The sequence below is a fragment of the Aotus nancymaae genome, unplaced genomic scaffold, assembly GCF_030222135.1.
Source record: "Aotus nancymaae isolate 86718 unplaced genomic scaffold, 86718_ANA_hifiasm-v0.15.2.pri h1tg000019l, whole genome shotgun sequence".
NCBI classification, from domain to species: Eukaryota; Metazoa; Chordata; class Mammalia; order Primates; family Aotidae; genus Aotus; species Aotus nancymaae.
Window position 1 is genome coordinate 52,749,801 of NW_026988431.1, and position 22,870 is coordinate 52,772,670.

Genomic DNA, 22,870 nt, shown 5'->3' on the forward strand with positions numbered 1-22,870 from the left:
GGAGCTCGAAACCCACTCTCCTTGTTACAAAGAGAGGCTAGCAGCTGTTAGGTACCAAAAGCAGGCTAGGACCCAATTGAGACTTTCTCAGGGACATAATCATAAGGACTACATCAGAAATGAAAAACAGGCCAGGTGCAATGGCTCACACCTGTAATCCTAGCATTTTGGGAGGGTGAGGGAAGATGAGCCCAGGAGTTCAAGGCCAGCCTGGCCAACAAGGTGAAATCCTGTGTCTAAAAAGACAAAAATTAGCTGGGCGTGGTAGTGAGTGTCTGTATCCCCGAGAAGCAGTGACCTTGGGTAAGTCACTAAACCTCTCTGGCCTCAGTTTCTGGTGCAGAAAATAGTACCTTTATGGTGTATTACAGACAAGCACTTTGCACAGTGGGTGCTCTGTAGGCTGCAGCCACCATCATCACTGAAGGAGAAAATCTCACCTGCCCTGTCTGTGCCTTGTCAGCCTCCATCAGCTTCGGCTTTCTGCAGCTCTGCAGTGCTGTTGTGGTGCCTACTGATGTCCCTGCTATAGGAGGAGGAGCTGCTGAGCTGTCTGGAGAAGGAAAGCACAGGGATGTCAATTGCACAGGCATACATGTAAGCATATATATGAACATGTGCACATGTGCAACCCCCACTGCCATGTCAGTCCCCAGGGTTACAGGTCCCCAGAGAAAGGGAATGTCTCAGACAGGAATGAGGCCTGCGGAAAACAATCTGTGATGATCTCTGGGGGTCTGCAAAAAGCCCATGACCACTGATATGCAAAAAGTGCATGCATTTTTTTTTAAAGAGCAATTCTAATTGATCTCAAAAGATAAAACAGAAAGGACACATCTATTATCTTTCAAACATGAAAAAGTTTTGAAATATGAAACGATAAAAAATAGGGCAAGGTACCTAGTTCTTTCAATTTTCTTGTTTTACAAAGGTGGTGGGTGTTGCGGTGGGATCTTGTCCTGGCTGCTCCTTCATGCAAGCATGTTACTCAGAAAGCACTTTTTGGCTGGGTGCGGTGGATCACCCCTGTAAACCTAGCACTTTGGGAGGCCAAGGCAGGCAGATCACTGGTGGCCAGGAGTTCAAGAACAGCCCAGCCAACATGGTGAAACCCTATATCTACTAAAAATACAAAAATTAGGCAGGCATGGTGGCAGGCACCTGTAGTCCCAACTACTAGGGAGGTTGAGGCAGTAGAATCGCTTGAACCCCGAGACAGAAGTTGCAGTGAGCCATGATTGTGTCACTGCATTCCAGCCTCAGCGACAGAGACCCTGTCTCAAAAGAAAAAAAAAAAGGACTTTCTGTACGTCAGTGGTCATTATCTTTATGCAGACACCAGAGAACATCACAGACTGCATTGCCCACAGTTTTGTGTTCAGTAGCTGAGTTGGTGCCACTGCACACTGAACTCCAGCCTGCACAACAGAGGGAGATTTCATCTCAAAAAAAAAGAAAAAAGAAATTATGGAGGCCATGCAAAACACAGATGTGGCTCTTTGCCATAGCACTTTCTATGCCTTCCTCTACCTACTTATCTCCTGAACAGGATTACAAGCTACCTGAGGTCGAGCCCCATGTGACTCATCACTGCACCCCCAAAACTGTGTCCCCTGAAAACACTTCCTGAAGGCCAAATAAACCTCGAGAACCTCCAGCACCTCCCCTCTTTGATCTAGGGCCAGGGGGTGGGTAACCTTTCCTTGCTAATGAGATCTGTGCAAAGGTCTTTGGTTAAGGCCAAGTGAGGTGGAAGTGGCCCTCAAATCCAAAAGCAAGTGTGGGTTTTCAGGGAGCAGCAGAGGGAAGAATCAGAACCAACTCTGGATGAAATATAGAATTCAGGTGGGGTGCTGGGGCTTCCTGCTTCATGACCTAGGGCTTCACAAATCCAAGCTAGCACCTCAGACTAAAATCTTACATCCTTCTGCACTCATGCACTGTCTGGAATCTCCCACTAGAATGCAGGCTGTGTAAGATGATAACAATGGCAAAAGCGACATGTACCAAGGCACAGTGCTAGGCCACATCATCTTTGCCCTCTTCTGACCCCTAGAGCAACTGCAAGTCCACCATCCTTTCTCAAATCCCAGGGTCCAGTATGTTTAGGCTCTGACATTGTCAATGTTTGTTGTTGTTCTTTTCCTGTTTTTTTGTTTTTGTTTTTTGAGACGGAGTCTCACTCTGTTGTCCAGGCTGGAGTGCCATGGCGCAATCTCAGCTCATTGCAACCTCTGCCTCCTGGGTTCAAATGATTCTCATGCCTCAGCCTTCTGAGTAGCTAGAATTTACAGGTGCCTGCCACCATGCCTGGCTAATCTTTCTATCTTTAGTAGAGACAGGGTTTCACCATGTTGGCCAGACTGGTCTTGAACTCCTGTCCTCAGGTGATCCACCTGCCTCAGCCACCAAAAGTGCTGGGATTACAGTTGTGAGCCACCATGGCCAGCCAACTTAGCTAGTTTTTAAAAGCATGGTTAACATACTGCATATGCTATAAATTCCCAGGGATCTAAGGAAGCCCTCTATAATCAAACATGAGAATACTTCCTTTTTTGTAGAGATGGGGTCTTGCTATGTTGCCCATGGTGGTCTCAAAATCCTGGCCTCAAGTGTTCCTCCTGCCACGACCTCCCGAAGTGCTGAGATTACAAGCATAAGCCTCCATTCCTGGCCTTGAGACAGTTTTATATCGAATGCTGCTTCACAAAGATTGAACCTTCCAGGCCCTCCCAAGTGACATAAACAAAGATCCACACCATGTAGGAAACTCGAGTGTCAGAAGCATGGGCAGATGGTGAAATCATGAGGCCTGTGTGAGTCAGGCTACCTCCCCCCACTTACCTCTGTAGTTGCTTCCCTGCACTGTCTATCACAGCATGCCATTCTCCATTTGCTTTGCTTCCTTCCCTGGACTGCTGATGCCCATGACCCCTGGCAAAAAGAGACAAAGGAGGGGAGGGGAGTTATATGAGTCAGATGCTAAAAGGGCAAGAAAAATTTGCCACTTCAGGGAGGAGACAGCGGAGCACCGGGCAGCCAGGATGCTCACAAAGTAGACCCGCTCTGCAAAGGCCATAAACAGGCTGTCCGGTTGAGGGGCAGGTGGTATCTGGAGTTCAGTCCCTTGGGGCAGGAACGGTGATTTGCAGCTGTGCAGAGAGCTCCATCCACTGAGGGGACATGGCCCAAGCCAGCATCCTGTACCAGCAGAGATGGGTAAAACCCAGCCCAGATAACAGTATCTCTGCTGTGTTAAGCTAACTTTCCCAGGACCAGGATGCAAGGAACTGCAGGAGGGAAATGGCATAGCCCCCTGGTTCCCAAGCACTGCAAGAAGAGGTGATATTCAAAATAGATAACCAGTTTGACAAGGGCATCATCCAACAGGCAGATGCCCAGGGACCCCTGTAGTGCCAGGAATTAACCCTTTGGTGCCCAGATCACAGAGCTCTCAAGAGTTCATTGTAAAAGGTACCTGGGGAACTGGCTGTTTCCACAGCAATAAGGAAGTATTTCAACATTTGAACAATTGAGGAACCTAGTTCTGCCAACAACCAGGTGAGCTTCAAAGTGGGCCCCTCCCCAGTTGAATCTTGATGAGACCCCAGCCCTGGCAGATGCCTTAGCTGCAGAATTAGGGAAGGACCCTGATAAGGACACCAAGGGACAGGACAGCTGGGTATCTCCCCTGATCCCAGGAAGAATCCACCTAGCATCAACAATAATCACCAGAACATCAACAACAACGACAGCCAACATTTATCAGGGTACTCAGGCACTGTACTGTGTTGAAACAGATCATATCTCTTTCCTGGTTCACAATACCTCAGTGATGATGATGACTACAGTCCCCACTCTGCACTGGCTGCCTCATTCTTTGGTGCCAGGAGAGAAAGCAACACAATGTAAGGCAAGAAAAGACTGACCCCAGAAGAGGTGGGAGAGGACCCAGGACAGAAGATACAAAAGGGATAAATATGAAGCTGGCAGCATGGTCAGGGTGACTGTGAACACATGCTCACGTGACACAAATAAAAGCAGAACTCAAAAATACAGGGTCTCACAGAAACAATCACAGGGAGACACAGACATGCCTGGAAGGGAAACAGGGGCTGCATATCATTCCTGGACTCAGGGAGGCACTCTGCACCAGGAATTCTCAATCTTGGTTGCAAATGAATCGCAGAGTTCGATAAATGAGCAGGTGGCAGTGGGGCATGGTGGCTAACACCTGTAATGCCAGCACTTTCAAGGCCAAAGCAGGAAGATCACTTGAGGCCAAGAGTTTGAGACCAGTCTGGCCAACGTGGCAGGCTAAGACATTTGTGCCAGGATGGAAACCAGTGCCTTCTGCTTCCTGCATTAAGCCTTGTAAGAAAACAAAAATGTGAGCTGAGCTAAATGGCACACATGGTGCCATAGTTGATCTCCATTATGGTGCTGCCTCCTCATATTATCACCAACTATTCACAAAGTGTGGATTGTCAGTGTCCTATGGACCACATGTCAAATGTGGTTAGACCACAGATATGGCATGGTCTAAACACACTCTAAAATTTACTTATTTTGGGCTGGGTATGGTGGCTCACACTGGTAATCCCAGAACTTTGGAAATCCAACGTAGGTGGATCACTTGAAGCCAGGAGCTCCAGACCAGTCTGGCCACCTGGCAAAACCCTGTCTTTGCTTTAAAAAAAAAAATTAGCTGGGCATGGTGATGCATGCCTATAATCCCAGCTACTCAGGAGGCTGAGACATGAGAATCCTTTGAACCTGGGAGGCAGAGGTTGCAGTGAGCCAAAATTGAGCCAATGCACTCTAGCCTGGGCAACAGAGCAAGACCCTGTCTCAAAAAAAGAAAAAATTAAAAGTAAGAATTTTTTAAAGTACACTTACTTTCTTTCCCCACTAGAATGTCAGCTCCAGGTGGGCTGCTGTATCCTCAGTACATAAAACAATGCACAGCAGGTGCTGAACAAATACTTGTCATCCACTGTAGGAAAAAAAAATCATACAGAAAGATATAAAAGTATATTGTCTTCTCTTCCATCAGTTCCTCTCCTCCAAAGTGAGTTTTGTGCATGCTTTTAGAAAAAAATGTATAAGCATATAGGCTTTTAAAAAATATTTTGGCAGACTTAAATGGGATCATACTCTACATAGAGTTCTCTTTTTGTAGTTAATAATATATCATCTGGGTTCATTCTGATCTTTTTTTTTTTTTTTCATTTTTTAGTTTTGGTTTTGAAATGGGTTCACGCTCTGTCCCCCAGGCTGGAATACAATAGTGTGATCACAGCTCACTACAGCCTTGAACTCCTGGGCTGAAATAGTCCTCCTGCTTTAGCTTCCCAAGTAGCTGGGACTGCAGTTGCACCACAGCCATGCCTGGCTTGCTTCATTTGTGTTCATGATACATGCTTGTCTGCATGTGGATGTGCCCTGCTGGAATTACCTTTCTCCCATTCATTGCAAAAACAGGTTGTTCCCTGTTTTTTACTATCATGATCCATGCTACACTGAGTATTCTGATGCCTGTCCTGAGGTATGGTGACAGGTCTATCCCTGCCTAGCTGGCTTTGAAAAGTTTAAAGACAACATGCAGGCCAGGCACAGTGGCTCACACCTGTAATCCTAGTGCTTTGGGAGGCAGAGGCGGGGGTGGATCACCTGAGGTCAGGAGTTCGAGATGAACCTGACCAAAATGATGAAACCTCGTCTCTTCTAAAAACACAAAATTAGCCGGGTGTGGTGGCTCATGTCTGTAATCATAACTACTCAGGAGACTGAGGCAGGAGAATCACTAGAACCCAGGAGGCGAATGTTGCAGTGAGCTGAGATCACACCATTGCACTCCAGCCTGGGCAACAAGAGTGAAACTCCATCTAACAAAAAAAAAAGACAGTGCAACGTGCCATTTTGCAAAGCTGGCCCCATATCAGGAGACCATATACAGATGGACTATGGAAATTCCCTTTAAAGCACAGTTAAAAACAGTTAATGGTGAAGGATGACTTCAGATGATGCCCCATGTCTTTTCTGTCTTTTTATTATTAACTGTGTCATTCTTTTTGCAATGTTGTGCTCATTACAACTATTCCTTCTTGGTCAGGTTGACAAATATTTCTGTGAAGCAGCGTTAAACATTTTTATAAATATGAACTTTATCCATTAAACTACCATCTGCTTCATGTTAGCTGAGTTGCCGGTGGAATGTTTAAGGAAATTCTAGCCTTTTCAGCATTTGTGAAAGCATGCTAATGCTGACACTGAATTTTCTTAGTCTTACCTTAAATCTCTCAGAGTCTGGACCAGCAGGAGAGATGGTGTTCAAATTCAAGCTGCATCAGAATCACCTGGATAGCTTAATATATTTGGTTGGTTGGTTGATTGATTGAGATGGAGTATCACTGTTTCCCAGGCTAGAGTGCTGTGGCGTGATCTTGGCTCACTACATCCTCTGCCTCCTGGGTTCAAGTGATTCTTCCACCTTAGCCTTTGAGTAGCTGGGATTACAGGCATGCAACACCACACCTGGCTAATTTTAAAAATATTTTTAGTAGAAATGGTGTTTCACCATATCGGCCAGGCTGGTCTCAAACTCCTGACCTCAGGTGATCCACTTGCCTCAGCCTCCCAAAGTGCTGGGATTACAGGCATGAGCCACTGTGTTGGCCAATAGCTTATTACTATAAAATGCAGCTTTCTGGGCCCCACTCAGATTTTCAGTTTAGCAGGTCTAGGTGTGCCTGTGTATCTGGATTCCTAACACATCCCCAGGTACTGCTGCTGCTGGTTCGGGTTGACATGTAGAGACACGCTGGAGTTGATCCTCACTACTCAAAGTGTGGTCTGTGGACCAGCAGCCACGGCATCACCTGGTGCTTATTAACAGTGTAGAATTTTAGACCTCAGTCCAGATCCACTGAAACAGAATTTGAATTGTAACTAGTTCTCTAGGTGGTGTGTGTGGACATTAAAGTTCAAGAGACACTGGAAGAAAGTGCGAGTAAGAAACTTTTTCTGGAAACTTTCAGCACTCTGGGCCATATGGTCTTTGTCACAAATATGTCTCTTCCCTAGTAGTGGAAAAGTAGCCTTAGATAATACAGAAATTGATGGGTCTGACTGTTTTCCTGTAAAAATGTATTTAGAAACACTAAAATTTAAATTTTACAGAATTAGCATCTGTCATGTAATATTTTTTTGATTTTTTTTTTCACCATTAAAAATATGAAATCTGGCTGGGCGCTGTGGCTCATGTCTGTAATCTCAGCACTTTGAGAGGCTGAGGTGGGCAGATTGCTTCAGGCTAGGAGTTTGAGACCAGCCTGGCCAACATGGTGAAACCTGGTCTGTACTAAAAATAAAATAATTTGTTGGGCGTGGGGTGTGTACCTGTGGTCACAGCTACTCAGGAGGCTGAGGCTGGAGGATCACTTGAACCCAAAACGTGGAAGTTGCTGTGAGCCAAGGTCATGCCACTGCACTCCTGACTGGACAAAAGAGACACTGTGCCCCACAAAAAAATTAGCCACGCAAGGTGAAGTATGACGGTCATCCCAGCTTCTTGGGAGGCTGAGGCATGGGAATCATTTTAACCTGGGAAGTGGAGGTCATGTTGAGCCAAGGTCATACCACTGCACTCCAGCCTGGGCAACAGAGCAAGACTCTGTCTCCAAAAAATTTAAAAATGAAATCCATGCTGAGCTCATGAGCCATATGTGGACCTCAGTCCATTTTTGGCCAGCCCCTGGCTTACAGGAATGTTCTTCTGAGAATCAGATCACCTGCCACATTCTACTGCCAGCTCACAGTGTGTCCCTGAAGCTGGTTAGCTCATCTCCTTGGCTCTAGATTTTGTCATATTGAAAATGAAGGGGTTAGATCTCAAGCATCTCAAATACTGGGCCCTTCCCTTCCTTCTCATGCACACAGCAGACACCCATAGTCACTCATGGCGTTCTTTCTCACTGAGTTACGTGCAAGCAGCCCTCCAGGTGACTGCTGTCAGTGGACTGGAGTTGAGCAAGAAATGGCATCTCTTTGCTCTTCTGTGACTCCATGTTCCCCAAGATCACTTCTAGCTCCAGTGCCCCTGCATTCCGCCTGTACAGCACATTCTTCTTACACCCTAGTCCCTTAACTTTACCAGGGTGTGTTGACGAACTCTTTATTTCTCTTCAAATTTTTTTTTTGTATTTTTAGTAGAGATGGGTTTTCTCCATGTTGGTCAGGTTGAACTCCCAACCTCAGGTGATCCACCCACCTCGGCTTCCCAAAGTGTCAAAGTGTTAGGATTACAGGCATGAGCCACCATCCCCAACCTCTTTTTTTTTTTTTTTAAGAGATGAATTCTCACTCTGTCATCCAGGCTGGAGTACAGTAGCACAATCTCCATTCACTGCAGCCTCTGCCTCTGGGCTCAACTGATTCTCCTGCCTCAGTCTCCCAAATAGCTGGAACTACAGGTGCAAGCTACCTTGCCCAGCTAAATTTTTTGTATTTTTAGTAGAGACAGTATTTCACCGTGTTGACCGACCTGGTCTTGAACTGAGCTCAGGTGATCCACCCGCCTTGTAGGATTACAGGCGTGAGCCACGACGACCATCCTTTTTTTTTTTTTTTTTTAAATTTTTTTTTGAGATGGAGTCTTGCTCTGTCACCCAGGCTGGAGTGCAGTGGTTCCATCTCGGCTCACTGCAAACTCCGCCTCCCAGGTTCAAGTGATTCTCATGCCTCAGCCTCCTGAGTATCTGGGATTACAAATGCACACCACCATACCTGGCTAATTTTTGTATTTTTAGTAGAGATGGGGTTTCACCATGTTAGCCAGACTGGTCTTAATCTGACCTCAGGTGATCCACCCACCTCAGCCTCCCAAAGTGCTGAGATTATAGGCATGAGCCACTGTGCCCAGTCAATAGTTCGTTCTTGTACATAACTTATTATTCAGTTGTGCAGATGCACATAATGGGTAAATCTGTATGTTTACTTGCTAATAGATGTCTGGCTTATCTCCAGTTTGGGTTATCACAAACAAAGTAGCTAAGAACATTCCCGTATCAGTCTTTTATAAACATATGTTCTCAGCTCTTTTGGGTGGATGTCTGGGAAGGGAGTGGCTGGCTGTATGGTAACTATGTCTAACTTTAAAGAAAAAAACTGCCAAACTCTTTCAGAGTCACAGAAGCATTTTATAGTCATGCCAGCAGAAACCTCAATCCAAAATGGCCCTAGGCTCTAAGAGGCCATACACAAAAAAGAGAACATAAAACTACTACACACAAACCAATGAAGCATTGCATTTTCAAACCCAAAGGTAGAAGCAGGGAGATCACTCACACCTGCTTTTTTTTTTTTTGAGATGGAGTCTCAATCTGTCCCCCAGGCTGGAGTGCAGTGGTGTGATCTCGGCTCACTGCAACCTCTGCTCCCCAGGTTCAAGCAATTCTCATGCCTCAGTCTCCCAGGTAGGTGGGATTGCAGGCAAGTACCACTAAACCCAGCTACTTTTTGTATTTTTAGTAGCAATGGGGTTTTACTATGTTGGACAGGCTGGTCTCGAACTCATGACCTCAGGTGATCCTCCCACCTCCACCTTCCAAAGTGCTTTGACTACAGGCATGAGCTACTGTGCCCCAGCACACCTGGCTTTTGAGAGGAAGTCACTGAGGGGTGAAGAAATGTTGTAAAGGGGTCCAAGAAGCCATGTAAACCCCCAAGCCCAGGCCTCCCTCACCCAGTCCCTGAGCCTAGGAAACCCAGCAGCCGAGAGCTGCATGGGCTGCATTCCCTTCTCCGGTTAACTAAAGGGATCTGGGTATAAAGGGCCACATCAGGAAATTCCAGCCTAAGACAGGGTTGTTCTTGTCATTCTCTCCAGTTCCACAGGGGTTAAAGGTGCCAGATCTGGCTTATGCCTCTGGGAATAAAGCAACCGATCCATCTATCAATGTCCCTAGGAAATGATGCCCTGGCTCCAAGCTGAGCATCCCTAAACAGCAAGGTACTCACAGAGCCAGCCCCCCTTCAGGTGGCCTGCTTTCAAGCCCAATGAGCCAGTTCTCACCACACCCTCCCTGGCAAGATGGAAGTGTAGAGATGAATAAATACAACTTGTACAACTAAAACCTGCCCAGCACTTACTAAGGACTAGGGCACAGCTTATTATGACATTTATCTCACTGAATTTTCAGAAAATGCTCTGGGTAATAAATGGAGGCTTGTGCCTGTAATCTCAGCATTTTGGGAGGCCAAGGTAGGTGGACTGCTTGAGCTCAGGAGCTCAAGAACAACCTGGGCAATATGCAAGATACCATCTTTACAAAAAAAAAATTAGGTGTGGTGGTGCCTGCCCATAGACCCAGTTACTCATGAGGCTGAAGTGGGAGGATCACTGCAGCCTAGGCGATGGAGGCTGCAGTGAGCTGAGATGGCACCACTGCACTCCAGCATGGACAAAAGAGTGAGACCCTGTGTCAAAATAAATAAATAAAATGGAGGCTCCCAGTGAGATATGAAGGAACTTCATGGACAGGCCTTGAGGTCCCTACCCAGGTCTATCTGCCTTCACTCTCATCCCTAATATCCACCTTCCCCAGGGCAGCCTGGGTTGTTATAAACCAGAACTCAGCTGTGTATGGTGGATCACACCTGTAATCCCAGCTACTAGTAGGAAGGCTGAGACAGGAGGATCTCTGAAAGTCAAGAGCAGGAGACCAAACTGGGCAACACAGTGATACCTGTCTCTATAGAAAAAGAAAAATAAAAAAAAATTTTAAAGGCCAGGCACAGTGGCTCACACCTATAATTCCAGCACTTTGGGAAGCCAAGGCAGGCAGATCACCTGAGGTTGGGAGTTTCAGACCAGCCTGACCAACATGGAGAAACCCTGTCTCTACTCAAAATACAAAAATAGCTGGGTGTGGTGGTACACGCCTACAATCCCAGCTACTCAGGAAACTGAGGCAGGAGAATTGCTTGAACCCAGGAGGCAGAGGTTGTGGTGAGCTGAGATTGCACCATTGCACTCCAGCCTGGGTGACAAGAGTGAAACTGTCTAAAAAAAAAATACATATATGAAATAATAAATAAATAAGTCAGGCATGATGGTGCAGGCCTGTAATCCCAGCTACTTGGGAGGCTGAGGCATGAGAATCGCTTGAACCCAGGTGGTGGAGATTGCAGTGAGCTGAGATGATGCCACTGCACTCCAACCTGGTGACAGAGCAACACTTTGTCTTAAAAAAAAAAAAAAAAAAAAATACGTATTTTGTTCCACTTTCTGAACCCTCGGGGACTAAACATCACTAAGCACAAAAACAGTAGTCAGTTTCAACTCTTCAATGAATTAAAAGCCAGGTCAGTGGAGGAGCTTCTTGATTCAAACTCCGTCCTCCTCCTGAGGCTCTGCCTCTGCCATGGTGGCTCCAACAACTGCTCACCTGGCAAGCTCCAGGAACACAAAGGTAGGTATCCTTCTTTGATGAAAGAAAGCCAAGACAGGTGATCAGCAGAGGCACTGGTGATGAGGAATGCTGAAGTCCATGCTACAAATGTGGCCTTAATAGCAGGGAGAACATTGCAGGTGAGGCTGAAGGAATCCAGGTGATAAGTGATGTTAAGGGTAAACTTGACAGGGTTAAGAGATACCCAGATGGCTGGTAAAGTGTTATTTCAGTGTGTGTGCCTGTGAGGGTGTTTCCAGACAAGACTGGCATTTGAATCAGTGGACTCAATAAGGAGGATCCATCCTCAACCCATGTGACTGGGCACCACCCAATCAGCAGAGGGTCCAGACACAAGAAATTAGGTCAGAGAAATGGTAAATTCATGTGATCTCTCTTCTGTAGCCAGGATGTCATCCTCTCCTGCCCCTAGAACTCCAGGCTGTCTGGCCTCTGGACTCTGGGAATTACCCCAGTCACTCCAGGTTCTCAGGCCTTTGGTTGTAGACTGAGAATTCCACCATCAGCTTCCCTGGGTCTGAGATCTTCAGACTTGGCCTGAGCCATGCTACCAGCTTCTCAGATTCTCCAGCTTTCAGATGGCCTAGCACAGGACTTCTCCATAATCACATGATCCAGTTTCCATAGTAGATCCCCTCTCATCCTCAATCCATCCACTCATCCATTATCGATCATCCATCTATCATCTATCCATCCACCTATCCGGTATCCATCCACTATCTAACCATCTATCATCTACCTATCATCTACCAATCTATCATTTATCATCCATTCATCCTACTAGTTCTGTCTCCATGTAATAAACAGGGACGCCACATCTGCCTGCCAACAATCTTCAACTGGGTCATGGACATGGGCCATTTCTGTACAATGCTCAGCCATGGAGGCCCAAGCTCTATCTTTCTCCCATGAGAAAATTTCTCCCATCACCTGGACCACCCAAACAGCCTCCCACCAGGGTCACAAGGTCCTCTGCTGATGTCCTAGTGGCTGGCACCATGGATGTCCCAGATTTCCAAGCACCATCTGGGTCTGACTGAAGGCCTGTATCCTTGGCATACCTGGAATAGAATGAGGAACTGAACCTGGGTCTGGGGATTTCTCTGTAAGGCCAACAGGTGTGTGGAGAATCCAGTGTCCCAGGCTGGCTTTGTCACAGCTTACCATAGTAAGCTTACCCCGGAACAGGCAACAGAAACAAAAACAGCCACCCAAGCTCAGTTCGGTGCTTTGGATCTGTTTCCATCGGTCCTAGCAGCTGCTTGTCAGACCCTAGCAGCCAAGATGGTCAAGCAGATCGAGAGCAAGGACGCTTTTCAGGAAGCCTTGGATGCCACAGGTGATAAACTTGTAGTAGTTGACTTCTCAGCCACATGGTGTGGGCCTTGCAAAATGATCAAGCCTTTTTTTATTCCCTCTCTGAAAAGTATTCCAATGTGATATTCCTTGAAGTAGATGTGGATGACTGTCAGGATGTTGCTTCAGAGTGTGAAGTCAAATGCATGCCAATATTCCAGTTTTTTAAGAAGGGACAAAAGGTGGGTGAATTTTCCGGAGCCAATAAGGAAAAGCTTGAAGCCACCATTAATGAATTAGTCTAATCATGTTTTCTGAAAACATAACCAGCATTGGCTATTTAAAACTTGTCTTTTTTTTTATTTACAAAAAAATGTAAAGTATAAAGACTAAAAATCCAATTGCCATCTGGGTGACAACAAATCATTAATTCTCATACTTTAAAAAAAAAAACAAAACAGCCACCCTACTGCCCCCATGGCCACAATCCACTGCCCCCACATCACTTGCAATTTCACCTTCCAGCTCATCTGGGCTCGGGATGCATCTTATGTCCTTGTTTAATTGGCAGTTGCTTTTCTTTCTTACTATTACACACAATAATAACGTATCGTGCAACTGATGGTGTCTCAGATTTGAAGAGTTAAAGTAAGTACAGTGGAGGCCCTGACCTGATTTCCAAAAGAACGACAGAGGTGGTACAGTGGGGAACGCTTTACATAGGGGGTAGAGTCTAAAATCCAGTACAGCCAAAATCACCTGCAAATGGAGCTTCTTTGGCTAAACAAATGTACAGGGTCAGCTTGGTGTGTTGGACAGAAACACTTCAAACAGCAGGAACAGGCGGGATACCAGATGCTCAGAAAGAGACAGAAAAAGTGAGACTGACTCAAGGAGGGACAGTCATGTGCTATGGCAAACAACATCAACTGCCTGCTTGGGCAGCGTTTTTCTCTCTTCTTTTCTTTTCTTGAGATGGAGTCTCACTGTCTCCCAGGCTGAAGTGCAATCTTGGCTCACCGCAACATCCACCTCCTGGGATCAAGCGATTCTTCTGCCTCAGCCTCCTAAGTAGCTGGGATTACAGGCGCTTGCCACCACATCCAGCTAATTTTTGTATTTTTAGTAGAGATGGGGTTTCACCATGTTGGCCAGGCTGGACTCAAACTCCTGACCTTGTGATCCACCCGCCTTGGCCTCCCAAAGTGCTGGGATTACAGGCGTGAGGCACATACCCAGCTTCTATCTTCTTTTCTACTCAGTTGCCTTAATGACTTGTGAGATTTTTATCCCATTTGGCAGAAAAACAAACCAAAGCCCGGAGGAGAAGCAAGAACCACAAAGCTAGTAACAAGCAGCATTGCCAGGGCTGCAGCCTGGATTCAGGCCATAGCAGTGGGAAGGAGGGAACTGGGGCATTCTAGAGGACAAGGAAACACACTTACTTCCTAGACTTGGTGAATTTCTTCTCCCAGTTCTTTACCAAAACAGGCATGACTTGTTCCAATGTGTCCTCCTTGTTTAAGGACCAGAGGCCATTGTTCTCCAGGGGCTGCTGGTAGCCCCAGATGATCAACCTGAGGCCAAGACACAAGGGAGTTAGGCAATGAGAGGAGGAGGACGGGGCTCACTCATTCCACAAGCATGCCGAGGCTGCGCCCCTCCCAAGCACAACTGCCCGCTGGGAATGAAGGCAGCCACAGAGCTGGGGATGTCTGAATTTGGATAGACATTTGCATGTATTACAAGGTTATTACAGCTCATTCTGTAGGGTCATAAAGGAAAAATGGCTTTCTTTTGTGGGGGTGCATAGAAAAGATTTAGGGAAAAAAAGGTAATTTAGGAGGGAAATATCAAGATGGCTCTAATTCACTCTTTCTCATCATTCATTCATGTTTTATTTTTTTGTTTTTTTGAGATAGAGTCTCGCTATGTCACCCAGGTTGGAGTGCAGTAGCGTGTTCTTGGCTCACTGCAACCTCTGCCTCCTGGGTTCGAACAATTCTCCTGCCTCAGCCTCTCAAGTCTGAGACTACAGGCACACGCCACCACACCTGGCTAATTTTTTGTATTTTAGTAGAGACGGGGTTTCACCATGTTTCCCAGGCTGATCTCAAACTCCTGAGCTCAGGCAATCTGGCCCCCTTGGCCTCCCAAAATGCTGGAATTACTGGCATAAGCCACCATGCTCGGCCTCATTCATTCATTTATTTATTTATTTGGTAACAGGGTCTCACTGTGTCACCCAGGATGGAGTGCAGTGCCATGATCATGGCTCCCTGCAGCCTCCAGCTCCTGGCCTAGAGTGATCCTTCCACCTCAGCCTCCTGAGTAGCTGGGGCTTCAGGTGTGAGCAATTATGACTGGCTAATTATTTTTTATTTTTGTAGAGACAGAGTCTCCCTATGTTCCCTAAGCTGATCTTGAGCTCCTGGGCTCAAGCAATCCTCCCACCTTGGCCTCACAAAGTGTTGGGATTATAGGCATGAGCCGCCATGCCCTGCCAACTTTTAAAAATTTTACATTAAAAAAGGCTAATATGGGCCAGGACCAGTAGCTCATGCCTATAATCCTAGCACTTCAGGAGGCCGAGGTGGGAGGACTTCGTGAGCTCAGGAGTTCAAGACCAGCCTGGGCAACATTGGGTGACTATCTCTACAAAAAGTAAAAATAAAAAATACAAAACCCAGTCATAATGGCTCACACCTGTAGTCCCAGCTACTCAGGAGACTGAGGTGGGAGGATTGCTTGAGGCCAGGAGGTGGAGGCTGCAGGGATCCATGATAGTGTCATTGCACTCTAGCCTGGGCAACAGAGCCAGACCCAAAAAAAAAAAGCAGGTTGAAGGGGGAAAAAAAAAGGCTGACATGACAAAGCATTAACAATCATGAAATCTGGGTGATAAGCTTATTGAGTTTTATTTTATTAGTCTTTCTGTGTGACCCTACCCAGGCTGGAGTACAGTGGTATAATCTCGGCTCACTGTAACCACCGCCTCCTGGGTTCAAGCGATTCTCCTGCCTCAAACTCCCAAGTAGCTGGGATTACAGGCACCTACCACCATGCCCGACTAATTTTTGTATTTTTAGTAGAGACAGGGCTTCACCACATGGGCCAGGCTGGTCTCAAACTCCTGACCTCAGGTAATCCACCCGCCTCAGCCTCCCAAAGTGCTAACATTACAGGTGTGAGTCACCACACTCGGCCAACTGAACACTATTATAATAAAAAGTAAAACACTTTCATTTTTTGTTTTAAAATAATTTCAAACTTATAGAAAAATTACTCAAATCATACTAAGAATTCACTCAACTCACCACTACTAACATGTTGCCAAGTTTACAGTAACATTCTGTCTCTATTCAAACACACACACACACACACACACACACGCAAACACATCATCTTTTTCTAAACCATTCAGACAGTTAAAAGCCTATCACAGTGGCTCACACCCATAATCCCAGCACCTTGGGAGACTGAAGTGGGTGGATCACCTGAGGTCAGGAGTTTGAGACCAGCCTGGTCAACATGGTGAAAACCCATCTCTACTAAAATTACAAAAATTAGCCAGGCATGGTGGTGCATGCATATAATCCCAGCTACTCAGGAGGCTGAGACAGGAGAATCACTTAAACCCAGGAAGCAGAGGCTGCAGATCATGCCACTGCACTCCAGCCTGGATAAGAGCAAGACTCTGTCTCAAAAAAGGTAAGACATAGGCTCTACATATCTTTACTCCCAAAAAGCTGGGGGTATCCCCTTACAATCCAGGACATGCTCTTATGTAACTGGAGCACAATTTTCCAAAACAAGAATGAACGTTATTAGCATGCATCTAGTGTCCTGCAGTCATATATAAATTACATCAACTGTCCCAGTGACTCTCTTTAATAGTAATTTGAAGAAATTATTTAAAACATCTAATCTTTTAAAAAGATGTTTGTAAAATGTTCATAAAGAGAAGAATGAGACCAGGCATGGTGGCTCATTCCTATAATACCAGCACTCTGGGAAGCTGAGGTGGAAGAATGACTTGAGCTCAGGAGTTGGAGACCAGCCTGGGCAACATGATAAAACCCCATCTGGCAAAAAATACAAAAATCTGTTGGGCATGGTGGAGCATGCCCATAATCCCAGCTACTTGGGAGGCTGAGGCAGGAGCATCAGCTGAACCCAGTAGATCAAGACTGCAGTGAACTACGATTGTGCCACTGCACTCCAGACTCAGTGACAGAGTGAAAGCCTGTCTCCAAAAAACCAAAAAGATGATGCATATTAGGGTGAAAGAAAGATTCTTCAAATAATCCCCAATCAGATGTTGACAATGGGCAGAAATAGAAGTAAAAAAAGAAAACCATAAGGTGACTGGGCATGGTGACTCATACCTGTAATCCCACACTTTGGGAGGCCGATGTGTGTGGATCACCTGAGGTCAGGAGTTCAAGACCAGCCTGGCCAACATGGCAAAACCCTGTCTCTACTAAAAATACAAAAATTAGGAACGATGACGCACACCTGTAATCCTAGCTACCTGGGAGACTAAAGCAAGAGAATCGCTTGAACCCAAGGCAGAGGTTGTAGTGAGCTGAGATCGCACCACTGCACTCCAGCCTGGGAGACAGAGTGAGACTCCATCTCAAAAAGAAAATAAGACCAGAAGAAGGCATACTAAAATGGTGATAGTGGTTGCCTCTGGGTGTTTCCTTACTACTGATCTGCACATGTGTTTTTTTAACCCATGTTTCCTATGGTGAGACTATTATTTTTCTAAGGAGTGGGGCATGGGAGGGAAAAATGTCAATAATAACTATACCTAATATTTAAAAAACTCAAATCTGTCAGGGTGAACATGATGTCTAAGCAAGAAATATATAAATAAGTAAAAACCCAAATCTAAAGCTAAAGCAAGAGCAGTCCAGTGTATGGCTGTCCCAGGCCAAGGCTGCTGTAGATATTTAAGCTGCTCATGGCTCATGTGTTTATCAGATTCAAGGTGATGGACTTGGGGGACAGAGTTGGTGTCTCTGAGACCACATGGCCAGCACAGGCAGATTCAAGACAACTCTGCAGAAGAGCGAAGGAGAGAAGTCAAGCAGGGAACTCAGCATGTTCACTCATTCATTCAGTCATTCATTCCCCACCACCTCCCTGAGGTCTCGGGGGCCCAGCCTTACCCTGTGATCCACCAGAAGGTGATCCTGGACAGGAAGGAGGTGCTGGATGCTGGGCAAGGATTCTAATGGAAAAAAAGAACAAGTTACGGAGGAAGAGGGAAAGGAATGATTCAACTTTTCATCCAGGTCAGAGCTTGTCAAGGAGTAGTCAGCTGCCCATTCTTCCTTCAAGAGGACCAGTGTCCACTCCATACCATTCTGCACCCCAAAAGGATTCTCTCCTAAGCCCCAGGAGAAAGAAACTAATAGTAGCTCCTCTCGTTTCACTCAACAGTGTCTACCAGATGCAACCACAATACAACAACCTATCAACCTGCCTTATCTTCTGTCCCCACAGCAACCCTAGAAGCTGGTGTTACCATCATCCCCACTTCACTCATTCATTCAACAAGTATTTTCTGAGCACCTACTATGTGCTAGGCACTCTACAAGGTACTACAGGGTTACCTTAGATCCCCATGACAACCTCCTAAGCTGGTATTACTATTGTCCCCATTTTCCTCATTCAGGCATTGAATATTTATTGACCATTTACTATGAGCTAGACATGCTACCAAGAACTTATATACTTACATTATTTTATATCCTCATGGAATTCTACAAACATGGTATTACTACTATCTCCACTTCATTCATTCATCCAACAAATATTTCCTGAGCACCATCCATGTGCCAAGCATACTGCATACAAATCTAAACAAACAGAAATGACCCCTGCATGTATGGAGCTTGTCTACTGCAGTAATCATCAGTAATACCTGCCAAGATTCTCTACTATTAATACCTAGCTCTGTTCTAAGTGCTCTACACAAATTACCCTATTTAATCTTCATCCCCACCTCACAAGGTAGGTCAAAGTATTACAGCATCCCTGTTTTGCAGTTAAAAGAAACTGGGGACCAGAGATTAAATGATTTGTTCAAGGTCCCACAGCTAAAAGTGGTGGAGACAGGATGTGAGCCCCAAAGAGTCAGGCTCCAGAGAGACATGCATCAAATGACCACACAAACAAATGCAAAACTGCAACTTCTGGGCCTTGATATGTGTCCTGAAGGTAGAGAAATATTACCAATGGGACAAAGTCAGCACATGGGGGCTGATCTGGTGTACCAAGGTCAGAGAAGCTCCCCCGAGAAAGACAGTCAAGCTAGTGCTTGAAAGATGAGTAGAGGACAGCAAAGTAACAAAGAAAGGCAAAGCATTCCAAGCAGACAGCAGCATGCACAAAGGACTGGTGGTAGAAGGAAGCATGGCAGACTCCAGGTACCAAGAGGGGACCTGAGCAGTCTACACTGAAGGCTGTGCACAGTCTACACTGCAGGCCACATATTTTGGTATTCATTCTAAGGGCAAGGGAAAGTACTGAGAGACTCTAAGCAAGCTATCAAATAACCTATTTCCCAGAAGCACGAAGATGAGCCCCAACTCAACATACAGGCAAGGAAAGAAACCAACACAGAGTCCTGGGATGATAGACCAAGCCTGGCTTCCAACATAGATGCATTCGGGTCAAAATTCTGAAACACAAACTTTAAGCAGGAGAGGAAGAAAGGTCACCATGTAGCAATGAGAGCTTTAGCCAAGGACTCCACTCAAAGTTTCAGCCTTGTGCAGAGATAAGGTGTTTACAGAGCCTGATAAGGCAGCATACTCTCCTGAAGTGTTTTCCATCCAAGGCTGGGTGTGCTTTTTAAAAAATACTGTATCCTGGCAGGGTGTGGTGGTTCATGCCTGTAATTCAAGGCGGGCAGATCACTTGAGGTCAGGAGTTGGAGACCAGCCTGGCCAACATGGCAAAGCCCTGTTTCTACTAAAAATACAAAAATTAGCTGAGTGGTGGCTCACAACTGTAGTCCCAGCTACTCAGGAGGCTGAGGCAGGAGAATCACTTGAACCCAGGAGGCAGAGGTTGCAGTGAGCTGAGATCCCACCACTCCACTCCACTCTGGGGACCCTGTCTGTATCTGGGCCCTATCCTCACCAGGGATTCTGATTAAGCTGGTTTGGGGTGCTACTGGGGCCCTGAAACCTTTTTGTTTTAAACATTCACATTCTTCTTGGAAAAGTGGCTGGGCAGGAAATATGCAAGATAAGCCAAGACCACTGTGTCACACTGAACAACAAGGAATCTAAGCATAAACAGGATTGTTACAAGGCCCAACAGCCAAGCAGAAGTGGGACTGCAGGCTAAAAAAGGGATAATTTGACCTTGGATAAGGAGAGTAAGTGCAACGGACTGAAACATACCATGTATGTTTGGTTTGTTTGTTTGTTTGTTTGAGATGAAGTCTTGCTCTGTCTCCCAGGCTGGAGTGCAGTGGTGTGATCTTGGCTCACTGCAACCTCCGTCTCCTTGGTTCAAGTGATCCTCCCGCCTCAGCCTCCCAAGTAGCTGGGATTACAAGCATGAGCCAAGACACTGGGCTAATTTTTGTATTTTTAGTAGAGATGGGGTTTCACCCTGTTGGTAACCAGGCTGGTCTTGAACTCCTGACCTGAAGTGATCCACCCATCTCAGCCTCCCAAAGTGCTTGGATTACAGAAATGAGCCACTGCACCTGGCCAAAAACCTCCATTTTTACTTAAGGTTTTAATGATTAATTTCACATTATAATGTGAAAAGTAACGAGTCTCTAGCAGTCTTATCCCGAAAACTGGGGCTGATTATAAAGTACTAATTTGCTCAGTCCCATTTTCCTTCAAATCACCTATTTTGAGAAAATACACTAGTTTCATTTTCCACCCCTGTATAGGGGTGGTAAATACTACCAGGAAAAAAACCATAATTAGCGCCAGTACAAATTTAAGGTTTCCAACCTGAGTATAAGCATTGCTTTGTAATTTTTTTTTTACCCATCCCAGGTTACAGTCTCCTTTTACCCCAAAATGAATTCTCAAATGTTCTCCATTTTTAATAAAACCAATGCTGGCCCCTCAGTGGAAAACATCAGCCATGAATTATGGGTCTCTTCACTTTACCTTCACACCACCGATTTCTGTCGCACTGACTGTGCTTATTACCATGTATGTCTAGCATTAGACTGGACTCCTAGGGAAGAGGAACTCACATTCATTTCTCAGTCCTGAGGGCAAAACTCCAAAGTGTAATTAAGGAAAGAAATAACTCCAGTTCTTTCAAGTTCTGAATTCGTGGTCCTTTCAAAAATGGCAGTGTGCATTCGAGCTCTGCTTATTTTCCTGATCCAGTTCTCCACCTTTGGGGGATCTTATAAAATAGGCCAGGAAGGAAAAAATGTCTAGAGATTATTCCCACATGATAATCTTTGCAAATAAAACTCTTAGACCTAACTTTATACCACTAAAAAATTTCATACTTTTTTTTTTTTTTGAGACAGGGTCTTGCTCTGTCACCCAGGCTGGAGTACAGTTACAGTTCACTGCAACCTCATCCTCCTGAGTTCAAGCAATCCTTCCACCTCAGCCTCCCAAGTGTTGGGGCCACAGGCACAAGTCACAATGTGTGGTTAATTATTTTTAGAAATGGCATTTCACCATGTTCCCCAGGCTGGTCTCAAACTTCTGGGCTCACAGGATCTGCCTGTTTCAGCCTCCCAAAGTGCTGGGATGACAGGTGTGAGCCACTGTGTCCAGCACCAATACCACATTTTAATTATGTGTTGAGGTGGCTGGATTGAAGGAATAAATGGGTACTCCATTTTCTTTTATTTCCCAGTCCTCAGGGGTTTTAAACACACTAATATTAAAGTTTAAATGCCCTAGAGCTGAAAAAGAGATTTAAAAACTTGACAGTCTTACAGTATCTGGTATAAGTTGAAAAAAAATAATGAAATGCAAGTTGTTTAATATTTTAAAAGAATTTGAGTGAATTTTGCACCTGTAAAAATGAAATCAGAATAATCTGAGGAAAGATTTCAGAGATGAAAAGATTTTCAGAGATGAAAAGCATGATTTGCCAAATTTAAAACAGCAATAAAAGCAATAAGTAGCAGATGAAATATAACCAAACAAAAATTAGTAACACAAAAAAATCAATAAATGAATTATCCTACAACTCAAAAGGACAAAATAGATTAACAAGATGAAAGAAAAAAATGTTAGAAATATGCAGATCAACCTTACCAACACTGTGGATAGGAAGAAAACAGTATTTTTTTTTTTTTTTTGATAAATGTATTGAGCATCGAGCATCTACTATACTACAGCCATGATACAATAGAGAATAAGAGAGACATGGAATGTGTCTTCAAAACATCCATGTTCTAGAACAAATGAAGCTGAAGTAGTAACTAAAGAAATTACTGAAGAAAACTATTCTTATGAAGAAAGGGGGTAGGAAGAGAAGGAAAGGAAAAAAATAAATGTATACATTTTATGTTTTAGCCAAATTTAAGGCAAATAGATTCTGATAGAATTTCAAAGATTTCAGAGACAAAGTATCCTTCAAGCATGGTGAGGATTGGGTGTCTAGGGTAATCAAGTTTTTAAAAACATCTGGGTGGCAATGTTTTTAAATGAATACCACACGTGGACAAGGATATGGTTAAATTGGCACTCTCATACATTTGAAGTGGGAACATAAATTGTTTTAATTTTTTAGATGTAAATTTGATGATTCCACTTCATGTACAGCTTAAGAACCTTACTAAGGTTTTTGCCAGGCATGGTAGCTCATGCCTGCAATCCCAGCACTTTGGGAGGCTGAGGAAGGCAGATCACATGAGGTCAGGTGGATCACCTGAGATCAGGAGTTCAAGACCAGCCTGGCTAACATGGTAAAACTTCACCTCTACTAAAAATACAAAAATTAGCTGGGTGTGGTGGTGCATACCTGAAATCCTAGCTACTTGGGAGTCTGAGACAGAACTGTTGAACCCAGGAGGCAGAGGTTGCAGTGAGCAGGGATTATGCCACCGCACTCCAGCCTGGGCAACAAAGGTACAC

At 45.1% G+C, this 22,870-nt stretch overlaps 1 pseudogene; it reads left to right on the plus strand.

Annotated features, from left to right (window-relative positions):
* Positions 1-12,540: 12,540 nt before the first annotated feature.
* Positions 12,541-13,693, plus strand: LOC105713588 (thioredoxin-like; annotated as a pseudogene).
* Positions 13,694-22,870: the final 9,177 nt, after the last annotated feature.